This window comes from Elephas maximus, chromosome 17, assembly GCF_024166365.1.
Source record: "Elephas maximus indicus isolate mEleMax1 chromosome 17, mEleMax1 primary haplotype, whole genome shotgun sequence".
Lineage (NCBI taxonomy): Eukaryota > Metazoa > Chordata > Mammalia > Proboscidea > Elephantidae > Elephas > Elephas maximus.
The window spans coordinates 18,071,395-18,086,784 of NC_064835.1; the positions used below are offsets into that span (position 1 = coordinate 18,071,395).

A 15,390-nucleotide genomic window follows, 5' to 3' on the forward strand; every position below is an offset into this window, starting at 1 on the left:
AAACAAAATATATCTCTTCATGGTTTCCACAGTTAGTTTTACTTCAGTCTCTTGAAGACATATAGAGAATCCAAAAACCAAAAAGTCCCTTGTCATCGAGTCCATTCCGACTCCTTGCAACACTATGAGACAGAGTAGAACTGCCCCGTAGGGTTTCCAAGGCTGTAATCTGTACAGAGCTGACTGCCACATCTTTCTCCCATGGTGTGGCTGTTGGGTTTGAACCACCAATCTTTCAGTTAATAGCCGAGCCCTTAACCACTGTACCACCATAGTTTCTTTAAAAGGATTCTAACACCTCTTAAACATAGCACCATTTTAAACATTTGAGGATAGCAATCACATGCAACATGTGTTTTGTTTGCTAGTTATATATCCTCAGTTTTCTCAGCTATTCCTCAAAACACAATGTTTCTAAATATATTTCCTGAAATTACCTAGCTTCTCCGTATTTGACATATTGTATCCGAGCTGAACACATTAATCCAACTTTTACTTGAGTATTCAGTAGGATTATGAATTTCTGTTTTTTAGAATCTCTGTGTGTTCTTTGTAAATGTAGACTAATGATATGTGAGTCTTTGTAAAAATCTACATCACACTGGGGACCAGCATTGTACTTAGACTGAAATCCATTGCATGTTGCATGTGCTCTACCAATCCACGCCTCTGCAATCTTTAACTTCTGTAACAAACAAGCTCAGAATTTGTGATTACAAAATCTGGCCAGCATAGAGGACATGTTATGTTTGTCTCCCAAAACCCATCATATTTTTTAGTAATATGCATAGCCTTCTGACCACTATCACTTCAGCCATGCACAGCTGTGCAATACGAGACCCAAATTTAGGTCATTATATTACTCCACTGTGATTATTCAATTAGAAACAGTAAAAGACAATCCCTCACCCTTGGTGAAGCTGTTGAGATATAAGCATGGGATCAGCCAGGCAGTTATGGCCCTGCCTTGTAGTCTGCATGATGGAAGCTGGGACAAAGAGACACAAAGTCTCAAGATGAAAAGGTCTTGGTAGCAGTCTAATTCTTCAACTTCTTGAGTCAGGATTCTAGAAAGAAAAATAACTCACACTAGTATTAGCAGTTCTCACAGATTTCTGAACACTTTGTTTATTAGTTATAAAAAGCTTTCACTACATTTCCTTTTTCGGAATCAAATGAAAATATAATTATTATGCCTTTTAATAGTATGACATTAATGTATACATATTGAATATAGGAGCAAAAGAAAATAGTCTTTAGAAAAAACCACTAGTAACATTCCTTCTGACTGACCAAAAAAATTCATGAATTTGTGTTTTCTCTTAAAAATTTACAATATTTTTCTTTATAAGATCGTTGAAGTCTATAATTCCGTCTTTGGTCAAACATAAATATTGGATTTTCCAAAGTCACAGAAGAGGCTCAAGGGATCTCTGGAATATTAATCTCTTCTGATGAGGGAATAAATAAGGATCTCCACAGAATCACTTTCTCCCATCCACCCATACACACACATGGGCATACACTCACACACACAAACTGTGAAATTATTTTCTCTGTTTTAGAACTGCTGAGAGAGTAATGGACCATAGAAATCATTCATTAGTAACTGAGTTCATCCTCTCTGGGCTAACAGAACATCCTGAACTGCAGCTGCCCCTCTTCCTCCTCTTCCTAGGAATCTGGCATGGTGGGGAACCTGGGCATGGTCACACTGATTGGGTTCACATCTCACCTGCACACCCCTATGTACTTTTCCTCAGCAGCTTGTCTTCCATTGATCTATGCCAGTCCACTGTCATTACCCCCAAATGCTGGTAAACTTTGTGACAAAGAAGAATGCCATCTCCTATCCTGAATGCATTAAAAAAAAAAAAAAAAAAGTTCTTTTTTTTTTTTTTTTTTGCCTTACTCAGCTTTATTTCTTTCTTGTTTTTGCTATTGTGGAGTGTCACATGCTGGCTGCAATGGCATATGACTCCTATGTTGCCATTTGTAAACCCAAGCTTTATGATGTTATCTTGTCTTATCACATCTGCTTCTGGCTCACAGTGGGAGTGTATATTTTGGGCATCATTGGGTCTACAGTTCATACAGGTTTTATGTTGAAACTCATTTTCTGTGAGACTAGTGTGGTTAGCCACTATTTCTGAGATCTCTTACCACTCCTGGATTTATCTTGCCCCAGCATCTATATCAATGAATTATTCGTTCTGGGTCTGAGTGCATTTAACATATTGACTCCTGCCTTAACCCTCCTTGCCTCCTACATCTTCATCATTAGCAGCATTCTCCATATCTGCTCCACTGAGGGTAGGTCCAAAGCATTTAGCATTTGTAGCTCTCACATCTCAGCTGTTACAATCTTTTATGGTTCTGCAGCATTCATGTACCTGCCGCCATCAACTGTCAGCTCTATGGACCTAGGCAAAGTGTTTTATACTATTGTTGTGCCCATGCTGAGGCCCATGATCTACAGTCTGAGGAAAAAGGATGTCAAATTTGCCCTGAAGACAATTCTAGGAAGTAGAGAATGCTCATGAATTGAATCAATGCTGTTGTGTTCTAGCAGAAACAGGCCTTTGGTTTGCTGATATATGTAATTTGTTTAGTTAATTCTTGAAATTTGTGGATTCATTAGGCTCTTCTTTCCCCTATATAATAAAAAAAAATCATGTCCAAAATTCCCCTTCAGTCATCTCTTCCTTCAAACCTACATTATACCGGCCTTATAGAGGGAAACACAGAGAATAAAATCAAACCCTGTTCAGAATTACAGGAACTGTAGTTTCATTTTTTAAAAATATGCAAACAAAAAAGAACAATGATGATGATGACAGTAATATACATTATCGAAATTTTACAAAATGTCAAACTCTGTATCAAACACCTTAAGTGCATCATTTTATTTAATATTTACAATATTCCTCCAGGGCAAAAACTAATAGTATTCCCTTTCAAAGATGAAGGAATTGAATCTTAGAGAGTTTGCATAACCTGCCTTGAATCTCAAAAAAAAAGCAGCTAAGCCTGGAAACACACCTGAGAAGTTTGAGTCCAAGATTCATGATTATCCTCGAGTGCTACTCAGACCGATTGTAACTGTAGGAGGTCTAAGGACTCCCTAAGGATTCTGTACACACCAAGTATCACTAGCTCCCTATATGACTGTGCTGCTGTCCTCTGAATATATTTTTGTTATTGTAGGTGCCTTCAAGTCATTTCCAACTCATAGTGACCCTGTGTACAACAAAACAAAACACTGCTTGGTCCTTTGCCATCCTCATAATCATTGTTACACTTGAGCCCATTGTTGTAGCCACTGTATCAGTCCAGCTCATTGAGGGTCTTCTTCTTTTTCACTGGCCCTCTACTTTACCAAGTATGATGTCCTCCAGGGACTTGTCCTTCCTGATAACATGTCCACAGTACATGTGAGGAAGTCTCAATATCTCACTTCTAAGGAGCATAGTGGCTGTATTTCTTCAAAACAGATTTGTTCATTCTTCTGGCAGTCCATGGTATATTCAATATTCTTTGCCAACATTCTAATTCAAAGGTATCAATTCTTCTTAAGTCTTCCTTATTCACTGCCCAGCTTTCGCATGCATGTGAGGAGATTGAAAATACCATTGCTTGGATCAGGCACATCTTAGTCCTCAAAGTGACATTTTTGTTTTTTAACACTTTAAAGAGATCTCTTCCACCAGATTTGTACATTGCAATACGGTATTTGGTTTCTTGACTACTGCTTCCATGGATGTTGATTGTTTATCCACGTGAAATGAAATTGTTGATAACTCCAATATTTTCTCCTTTTATCGTGATATTGCTTGTTGATCCAGTCGTGAAGATTTTTGTTTTCTTTATGTTTTGGTTCAATCCATACTGAAGGCTGTTGTCTTTGATCCTCATCAATAAGTGTTTCAAGTCCTTTTCACTTTCAGCAAGCAAGATTGTGTCATCTTCATATAGTCCAACTTCTTGAATTATTTGGTCAGCATATAGGTTGAATAAGTATGGTAAAAAGGACCCCAATGCACACCTTTCCTGACTTTAAACCACGTAGGATCCCCCTTGTTCTGTTCAATAGACTGATTCTTTGTCTATGTACAGGTTCTGCATGAGCACAATTAAGCATTCTGGAATCCTCATTTTTTGTAGCATTATCCATAATTTGTTATGATCCACACAGTCAAATGGTTTTGCATAGTTAATAAAACACAAGTAAACTGGTATTCTCCGTTTTCAGCCAAGATCCGTCTGACATCAGCAATGTCAGATGTCCTCTTCTGAACCTGGCTTGAACTTCTAGCAATTCCCTGTTGTTGGAGTTCAAGAACTGCTTTTGAACGATCTTCAGCAAAATTTTACTTGTGTGTGCTGTTTATGATATTGTTGGACAATTTCTATATTCTGGTTGATCACCTTTCTTTGGAATAGGCAAATATAGCTCTCTTCCCAGTCAGTTGGCCAGGAAGCTGTCTTCCAAATTTTTTGACATAGACAAGTGAGCACCTCCAACACTTCATTTGTTTGTTGAAGCATCTCAGTTGGAAAGGGAAATAGAGAAATTAAATGGCCAATATAGATTACAACCAAAGCCAGAAAGCTCTGAATGTCAAACTCAACATGAGTAATCTTGAAGTCAATAATAAATGAAAACATACTGAAAAACTTTTCAGTAAGGGTACAAAATGTTAATTTCAATATTTCACAAAGTAAAATTCTGACAGCAGTAAAAAAAAAAAATGAAGTGGACAAACAGAAGTGAAAGCATGATTCAAAAATGTGAACAATTATTAGTTCTTTTCAGAAATACTTATTAATTAGATAGTAGTGGTTTACAAAAAAAAAAAAAAAAATACTGCAACCCTTTAGTTGAAGAGCAAGTTTTGTTAATTTAATTATTTAAGTGGAGGGCAGGGGAGGTCGCGTGACACCCTACCACAACCAGATACCTGTGCCTATGCCAATTGCTCTTGCCTGTCTAGGACTGTAGGTGAGAGCCTGCACCATATACTTGGTGACCGGCTATCTGGGCACCTGAGCTGAATCCATAAAAGAAAAGTAAAAGGACTCCTGGCCTTACATTCCTAGCAACAGATCTAACCACTTAGTGATAGGACTTTGAAAACCAAAAAAAAAAAAAAAAAAAAAAATGAAACCCAGTGCCATTTAGTTGATTAAGACTTGTAGCGACCCGAAAGGACAGAGTAGATCTGCCCCATAGAGTTTCCAAGGAGCACCTGGCAGATTCAAAATGATGACCCTTTGGTTAGCAGCCGTAGCACTTAACCACTACATCACCAGGGTTTCCGATAGGACTTTAGAGCACCAATAATCAAACCAATTCACATAAGCAGCCTATCTGGGCATATCAAAACAAAACAAAACAAAGCGATGGAAACAGTAAGCAAACATAAAGTAAGTAAATATAATAACTCATCGATAGCTCAGAGACAACAGTCAATATCAAATCACATGCAGAGGCAGACCATGATGGCTTCAGGAAGCTCCCAAAACAAAGAATCAGGAAATCTTCTGGAGAAAGACACCTTTCTGGAATTACCAGAGATAGAATACAGAAGATTAATATACAGAACTCTTCAAGGGATGAGGAAGGATATCAGGCAAAAGTCAGAACAAGCCACAGAACATACAGAAAAAGCAACAGAGGAACTTAAGAAGATTATAGAAGGGCATAATGACTAATTTAACAGGCTTCAGGAATCAATAGATAGTGAACAGAAATCCAGAAGATTAACAATAAAATTTCAGAATTAGACAACTCCATAGAAAGTCATAGGAGCAGAACTGAGGCAATGGAAGTCAGAATTAGTGAGACTGAAGATAAAGCACTTGATACCAACTTATTTGAGGAAAATCAGATAAAATGAATTAAAAAAAAATGCCACTGCCCCCACATCATTTTTACAGGTGATAATTTACTACTCAGTCCAGCAGAGTAAAGTAGAGCAGGACAGACTCCTGCTGGAGCTCTACCATAACTTTGGTACTGGCTCTGGAAAATTCCTTAACTCTATTGCCCTTTTTGTTCCAGTGCTGGAGCTCTTGGAGCAGTCTTTGTAGATCCAGCCCTGCCTCTGCTTTGAGGAACAATTCTGCCTTTTGGGAGGAAACATTTAATCAACTTTAACTGGGTCTCAATGCAGCTTTATCTGGGTCCCAGTTTCAAGTCAGTCTTGCTGCTATGTTGTTTTCTCCTTGTCCACATTTCTGATAATAGGGTCTTACCTTTGTTGCCTGGGCCTAACTCCCTCTTTGCGCCACCTGGTTATGATCTTGATCCCCCTGGACTGAGGTTCTGCTTACTCTTTTCAATTCTCCTTCATGATTCCTGCCTCTTCTCCCTGGATCCACCTTGAGAGGACTCATCTTTGTTCTCTATTTTCTGATCTTTTATTTTTTTTGGTATGGGTCTTTCTTTTTGTAGGGAAACTATCTACTGCATCTCCTAGAGCATCTATTGTTTACTAAATGTTATACTCTTCCTGGACTTTGACCTGCTTGTGATATACAAATTGAATACTTTAGCTTGCTTGATGGGCTGGCTGTATCTCTGACCCTACTAGATTGGTGATCTCCCCTCTAGTATGTGGTCCATTCCACCTGATTCTTCCCAGTTTCTAGCCTGATTGGTTACATGGTTACCTGTTCCATAATCCAGCAGGTTACAGGCTGTGATAGTGGGAGTGGGAAGAAATTGGAAGCATGAAGGACCACTTAGGAATTAGTGATGATTGAGGATGTCAAGTCACTCAAGACATTTTCTTGGGTTTCAAGTCCCTGATGCTCAATCTCATCTCTTTCCAAGAAAAATCAATATTGGTTTTATGTTTTATTTCTACATTTATTACTTTCATTCTTCCATCATGTGAATCACACCATTAAATTTCCAGGGAGCTTGGCAATCGAACAATTTCCCACCAGAGATTAATTAATTAATTAAAATGGCAGTTATCTGGTTGATTCTGACTCATGCTGGTCACATGTGTGTCAGAGTAGAACTGTGCTCCATGGGTTGTCAATGGCTGAATTTTCCAAAGCAGATTGCCAAGCCTTTCTTCCGTGGTGCCTCTGGGTGGACTTGAACCTGTAAACTTTCAGTTAGCAGCTGAGAGTGTAAACCATCTGTACATCCTGGGAACTCTTTCCCACCAGTGTGTGTAGGGTGGGGAGGGGAGAAAATAGCATATTAAGATATTTGGCACCCATTAAATAGCCATCACATTCTCTCTCATTTTTCACTCACAGTCCAATTTTCTCCCCCACTGAGTTATTGTAGAGAAAGGAAAGAACTTATATTTGCTGGTTTTCCCCATTATACAGCCCAAACAACAAATAATAAAGCACCTGTCACTGGATCAAGAATGTCTTGCTATTTATAATCAGAACGTTTTACTGAAAGATTAGTTGAGAAGCTAGTTGCTGCTGGAATATGCTAGTGACTTGAATACCTGGAGTAGAGAAAAAGAAGATAAAGGAGATAAGTTTCTTTTTTTCTCTAATTGAAACAAAGATGATGCAAATATTAGGCAAATTTCCCTTCTAATTATACCATTTCATGAGCGCTCTCTTTAGAGGTATCTACAAGAATTTCCTTTGCAGCTCTGGGACTCATTCACTGTGAAACAAAACATGAGCTGAATAGGCTTATCTCTCTTTATTTCTTTCTAGCTCTCTCCCAGGTTATAAAGTGAGGCCATAATCTGGTCATAGAATACAAGATAAAGGTAGTAATCACTGTAAGAATGTAAAGAAGACTTCTACAAATCTCTACAATGGACTCTATTTATAATTCTTCTCTCATTCAGGGACAGCTGCTTCCGGTATAGAGTCTTCTTGGGAAGCAGTGCTAATGTAGTGGAAAGGGAGATCAACCTGTGAATGCCTGACTCTTCTACGGTCTAACTGTAGGAAAGTCATAACTGGTCTACATTCCAATGCCCTTCTTTGTGAAATGCAATTAATTATTGGGAGAATTAATTAAGCTAACATAAAAGTTCATTGGAAAACTAAAGCGTCCACACATGTAAGATGATATTAATTATGAATGAGTATTTGAAAGTCAGAATTAGTAATGAATTTATTTTTCTTTGCGACTCAAAATGAGTGGTTATACCATCTTGGACCTGAGAACAGTTCTACCAGTTACTACCATATTGCTGTGGTTAAGTTGCTTAGACTCTCTGAGCTTCAATTTTCTGCAAAAAGTGGGGGAAAAAATAATGCCTGCCTCATAGATTTCTGGTGAGAATTGGAAGAGATGAGACATGTAGAGATCTCAGCACAATTCCAGGATATGTCAAATACACAGTAAATATTAGCTATTGATAAAACTGGTCTAATCACTAAAACCTCCCAAAAGACTATTTCCATCCTGTGAGACCCTGTCTGAGTAGCATCTGGGCTCCCCCCCCATGGCATGTGTCTCTCCTCTTTTAAAGTGCTTTAGTAACATTTTTGATATTACAGTAGTTACTTTAGAAGTACTGACTTGAAGGGCACATAATAATAGTAGATATGTAACAAATAATTACTACATAATAAGGTTTCTGCCTTGAATATTAGTGTTTATTAGAGATAACTATATAGTCATGCATGGAACCAGGGATATCATTGCTGATGTCAGATGGATCCTGACTGAAAGCAGAAAATACAAGAAAGATGTTTACCTGTATTTTATTGACTGTGTGGAATATAAGCAGATTACGGATAACATTGCTGAGAATGGGAATTCCAGAACACTTAATTGTGCTCAGGATGAACTTGTCCATAGATCAAGAGGTAGTATTTCAGACAGAACAAGGGGATACTACATGGTTTAAATGGAGTAAAAGTGTGTGTCAGGGTTGCATACTTTCACTCTACCTATTCAATCTGTATGCTGAGCAAGCTGGACTATATGATGAACAACGGGGCATCAAGATTGGAGAAAGGTGCAATAACAACATTATGCACATGACATACCTTGCTTGCTGAAAGTGAAGAGGACTTGAAACACTTATTGATGAAGACCAAAGACTATAGCCTTCAGTATGGATTACTCCTCAACATAAAGAAAACAAAAATCCTCAGAATTGGATCTATGAGCAACATCATGATAAACAGAGAAAAGATTGAAGTTGTCAAGGATTTCATTTTACTTGGACCCATAATTAACACCCATGGAAGCAGCAGTCAAGGAATCAAAAGACGCATTGCATTGGGCAAATCTTCTGCAAAAGCAAAGATGTCACCATGAAGACTAAGGTGTGCCTGACCCAAGCCATGGTGTTTTCAATCGCCTCATATGTATGTGAAACCTGGACAATGAATAAGGAAAACCGAAGAAGAATTGACACGTTTCAATTGTGGTGTTGGTGAAGAATACTGAATATACCATGGACTGCCAAAAGAATGAACAAATCTGTCTTGGAAAAAGTACAACCAGAATGTTCCTTAGAAGCCAGGATGACGAGACTATGTCTCACATACTTTGGACATGTTTTCAGGAGGGATCAGTCCCTGGAGAAAGACACCATGCTTGGTAAAGTACAGGGTCAGCAAAAAAGAGGAAGACCCTCAATGAGATGAATTGACATGGTGGCTGCAACAATGGGCTTAAGTATAGCAATGATTGTGAGGATGGTGCAGGACTGGGCAGTGTTTTGTTCTGTTGTACATAGGGTCGCTATGAGTCAGAACCAACTCGATGGCACCTAACAACAACAACAACAATACAGGCACAACAATGTATAAGTAATTTAAAAAGTGATGAGACAAATGATACCATGAACTAAGACTTGAAGGTGTGAAAGGCAACCAAAGAGACAGTAATGCAGTTAATAGTAGAGTCAGATTTGGAGCAGTCTTGGAGAAACAAAGGCATTTCACACTTCATAGCACTCCTTTCCAATGATCTCATTACTGTTGTTTCATGGTTAGATGATGAATGAGGTTGAGTTTAACTAATTGCTCCCTCTGAGCTGGCAGTGAGCCCCAATAGGACTTAAGAGGATTTGAAGAAAGTTCTGAGGATGCAATCCAGGGAGAGTGTATGTGTACAGGTCTCAAGTGTACAAATCCTAAGAGACTAGATTCTTTATAAGCAGGTCAAGTGAAGCTCTTTTGGCTGGAGCACTCTGTGCTCTGCTTGAAAACACTAAAAGCGAGGTCCTGTTATATCCCTTAGGAAAATACAAGTATGTTCTCAGGTGAACTGTGTAAGTGTTCCAACTTCTGCTCCTTTCTCACTGTTAGCTCTGTACCTCGCAAGCTAATGGGTCTAAGTGTGGGGACCTTCTTGGTCCTTGGAGACTTCTTCATTCTGGAATGGACTTAATATCAAACACAACTGTAGAATAATAGAAAATCATGGGGCCTGATCACAGGCAACGGTAAGAGACTGTTGAGATCCATGCTGACCAAGGGAAGAGGATCCAGAGGCCACAAAAATTTGAGTTGCTCGGAGAAACTATTCAGGTGTGGCTAGAATTAGTAATAAGGAGCAGACTAATAGCAACATTCTCCCACCTATCCCCCACATCCCGCCCCAGAAGGTCACTGTTTCTCTCTTTGCTGTCTTCATTTTTGCCTAATTCTAGGGCTCTATGTGGGTGACTCATTTTAGCTTGGTCATTCTCCTTAGAGATGGTTTTCAGTGGGACTTGGGACAACCTATGATTGGTATCTGTTGAACGTAACTCTACAATTTAAAAGCACCTGTACTATAGCTTAGAGCCCTGGTGGCACAGTGATTAAGAGCTATGGCCGCTAACCAAAAGGTTGACAGTTCAAATCCATCACCTGCTCTCTGAAAACCCTATGGTCAGTTCTACTCTGTCCTATTGGGTCGCTGTGAGGCAGAATCAACTCCACGGCAACAGAACGGTTGTTGCTTTGTTGGATACTTACAGCTAGTAAAGAGGTAGGAAAAGTCTGTTGTTTGATTTTGAAAACTAAATAATATATTAACCAGATGTGTTTCTAAAGTCAAGACAGGAGATGACCAAGAAGTAATACATGAAAACTTTTCCTACCTTAGTATAAAACCCACCCACTGCCGTCGAGTCGATTCCGACTCATAGTGACCCTATTGGCCAGAGTAGAACTGCCCCATAGACTTCCCAAGGAGTGCCTGGTGGATTTGAACTGCTGACCTTTTGGTTAGCAGCCGTAGCACTTAACCACTACACCACCAGTGTTTCCCTCCTTAGTCTAGGGCAGTGTCTGTTTTTGGTCATTACCTTGCAGTTGAACACAGTGTCTTACAAAGCAGAGGCAAACAAAAGTCATTTTTTCCTGATGATTAGAGGCATGAACAACGGAATGAAACAGATCTGGGTCTTGGCTCTGTCACATACTAGCTTTGTCACCTTGGGCATTTTAGTGAATTTTTCTAAGTTTCAACGCCCTGATTTGTAAAACAGGAATAGTAATATCTCCTTACAGATTTATTTTTAAAAAATCATGTTTCAAAAGTACTGAGCCCAGTCCTTGGAATACAGTAAATAATCATTAAATAGTATGAGTGTCAAGTATGTATTATGTATGTATGTATGTATGTCTTTTATTATTACTATCACCTGAGTAATTAAAGGATGAGATCCTGGGTCTTCCAGGTGTCATACTTGGTTCTTGACTTTTGAAAACTACCTTATTAGTCCTGTTCTTTACCTTTCTTCTATGTGGGTCACTGTATTTCTTATTTAAACGCAGTGATATGAGTTTGATGCTTTCCTTGCTGCTACTGTTTCTTTTCCTTAATATTTCAGTCACCTCAAGTCCATTTAGAAAATATTAGAAGAACCAGAGGAACCATAGCAGCATCTCCTGATAGAGTTGGGGATATTAGAACTCCCCACTCCAGAGGAATATAATGATATGAAGATGGTGTGATCTAAGTCTATTTAAAATGTTATTTAATAAAACACTTGCAAAGAATTATAGAACACCAACATTAAAAGAAGTCGCTCAGAGAACTAAGTTTAAGGTACCTCCACTAAGGACATTCTTTTCATAATGATTTATAGTTTTGCCACATTCACAGACATTTCATGAACTTTACCATAATTTTAGGAGGATTTTTTTGTTTTTGCTATGGATGTTGTTATAATAGTTAGGATTTCCACATTGTAGATGATGAAACTATGCCTACGAGAGATGGTGTATAAATTGTTCTAATCATGTAACTAAGAAATGGCAAAGCTAGGAACCAAATCAAGTGTTCTGATTTCTAATACAATTTTTTTTCTGATATTTTGCAGAAGGTAATGAATAGTGGGAGTTTGTTACTCAAAGAGATGATGAAAGTTCAAAATACAAGCTTCAAAGAGAATAAATTCAAGAATAAACAACTAAAAAAGTTTCTAACTTCACATGAGAATGTTTTGAATATGTCTCTAAACTTCTGATGTTGTCATAGGGGACAACCATTCACCTCTACAAAATATTCCTTTCAGAATCTGAATAGGTTATAGCTCTGAATCAGTCTGACAGTTTTTATTACCTTGTGTTTTTATATAGATCTCACCCTACATAAGAAGCCTAGTTGTTGCTTGTTAAAAACATAGCCGATGTAGTCATCAGCAAGAAGCTCGACAATTTAATACTGGTGTCTGCACTTTGGTGTCTAGGATCCTTTATGTGGACTTTCTCACAGCAATGAGGAATTGCTCAGTGGTGACTGAATTTATCCTGCTGCGCATCCCACACACAGAGGGTCTGGAGACCATGCTCTTTGCCCTGTTTTTGTCCTTCTACCTCTTCACCCTGAAGGGGAACCTGCTCATCCTACTCGCAACTGTCTCTTCCACTCGGCTTCACACTCGCATGTACTTCTTTCTGTGCGAACTGTCTGTTTTTGACATATTTTTCCCTTCAGTGAGCTCCCCCAAGATGCTGTTTCACCTCTGAGGGAATAGCCGAGCTATCTCCTATGCAGGCTGTGTGTCCCAGCTCTTCTCTTACCACTTCCTGGGCTGCACTGAGTGATTCCTGCACACCGTGATGACCTATGACTGCTTTGTGGCCATATGTTACCCTCTGCACTACACAGTTACCATGAGTCACAGAGTGTGTGCCATCCTTGCCATGGGGACCTCCTTTTTCGGCTGTATTCAAGGCCACCTTTCTAACCACTCTCACCTTCCAGTTGCCTTACTGTGGTCCCAATGAGGTGGACTATTACTTTTGTGATATCCCAGTGATGCTGAAGCTGGCCTGTGGAGATACCTCAACCTTGAAGATGGTGGGGTTCATCAGTGTGAACCTCATGCCCCTCAGCTGCTCCCTTCTCATTGTCACCTCCTACAGCCGCATCGTCTACTCCATCTTGCAGATCCGCTCTGCAGAGGGCCGACGCTATGCCTCCTCCACCTGTAGTGCCCACCTCACTGCCATCCTTCTTTTCTACATGCCGGTGGTCTTCATGTACCTGCAACCCACCTCCAGCCCTGGGTTTAATGCAACTGTTCAAGTCCTGAACAACCTGGTCACCCCCATGCTGAACCCCTTCATCTACAGCCTGCAAAACAAGGAGGTGAAATCATCTCTAAGGGAGACATTACATCAGTTGGCCTTCCTTCCTGAGCAGCTGTAGAGAGAGATCAATAGCTAACATTTCAATCTCAATTCACATTTTATAAAACATTTTTATGTGGTTCTCAGAAAAATTTTTGAATTTGAGAACACAAGTTTTATTATTCCCATTTTACAATGGGACTAACACTCAAATTGTTCAAATGACTTGTCCAAGGACACATATGGAGGGATGGTAGAATGAGGAATTGAAAGCTGGTTTTCTGACTCTGGACCTGGGCTGTCTCGAGGACATAATACTGCTGTTCATGGAGGGAGGGAGCTCTTCCCAGTAGAGAGAAAAACTCAGATTTCATATTTCTTAATCTTTATTTTTTTCAGTCGTCTACCTCTTCTCCTTCTTTTCTTATTCACTCTGAAAGTTTTTCAGCTTGTCTGCAGTGCTGATCTCCTCAAATGCCTGCATTGGATAAACCCTCATTTGATGGTCTAGAGGTTATTAAAAAAATGGGATGGGTGTATCCCTTTGGCTTCAAGTATCATCCTGTGACTTCTGAACCATAAAGATGTTGAGTAAGGAGAAGCACTTTGGGCTGGGAATTGAGGCAGGTCTCTTGCGGGTGAAGCAGAAGTACCAATATCCTACATCACCTAAAAACTTTATCTGTTGGACTTAGACATTGAAACAGGCCCTGGCTGTGAAAAGGCAGTATGTGAACAAGAATATGGAGAGGGTACTCCAACTTGACACTATATCATTAATGATTATCCTGTCATGCTTGAGTTTTTAGAAAGTTGCTGTATAATGACTCTTGCCTTCTCACATTTTTCTAGTTTCCTGATGAGACGATTATGCAGGGCTCTGTCAGGTCCTGATGGAATTCACAGGAAACAGAGCTCACACATTTCTTTCCCTTCCCTAGCCGATTTTCTCATCACGAAATAAATTAATTTACCTGACAGGATTTGGGTGGAAATTCCAAATATATGACTTATTACTTAATAACTCATCTCACCAAATACCTGAATAAATAACTGAAAGGTCGTCAGATTTAAACCAGTAAAAAAAAAAAAAAAAGAATGTGGAGAGGTAGAGAGGAGGAATCCATGTAGGGGTGGCTGTATTGTGATTCCATGTTAGAAAATCTGGACTTGCCTTCGTATTGTTCATTGCAGCCACAGGGGGATGCTGGCTCCAACCTCCCATTGTTTTGTGTGTCTTTGGCTTCTCAATTTACAAAGAGTTTGTATTTGGCCTCTCTTCCTACATTCCTTAATTATTTTCTTGAAATACTTTAAGAATGGAAAGTGTGTTATTTCAATATAGTGAACTACTGTTCTCATAACTGAATTCATTGAAAATCCTGTCACATTTGGGGATTATAATTGCTCTGAAAATTGTTCCCACAGTAATGTAGGGAGGGAAGGACTCTAGGAAGAGGGTGATGGAAGAGCAGGGGAAGAGGGTGATGGAAGAGCAGGGGACAGCCAGAAGTAAGTTTTTTTTTTTTTTTTTTTGTCTTGTGTGCATAAAGAGAAACTGAAAATATGTCTTAAATTATCAAATTTGTCATATCTCAAAAATTTCCCAAGCTTCTTTGAGTTCACTCTCAAGAACTCTTCTCATTACTCAATTTCTTGGTTGTAGCTATTCAGGTGGGAGCACCTGAGTGGAGCAAATGGTTGAGTGCTAGATTACTAGCTAAAAGGTTGTCAGTTCAAACACATCCAGAGTCACCTTGGAAGAAAGATCTGGAGATCTGCGTCAGAAAGGTCACAGTCTTGAAAACCTATGAAGCAGCTCTACTTTGCACACATGGGGTCTCCACAAGTTGGAATTGACTA

At 39.2% G+C, this 15,390-nt stretch overlaps 1 pseudogene; it reads left to right on the forward strand.

The window, feature by feature from the left end:
• The first annotated feature begins 12,669 nt into the window (after window positions 1-12,669).
• LOC126060700 (olfactory receptor 149-like) lies at window positions 12,670-13,606 on the forward strand (annotated as a pseudogene).
• Window positions 13,607-15,390: the final 1,784 nt, after the last annotated feature.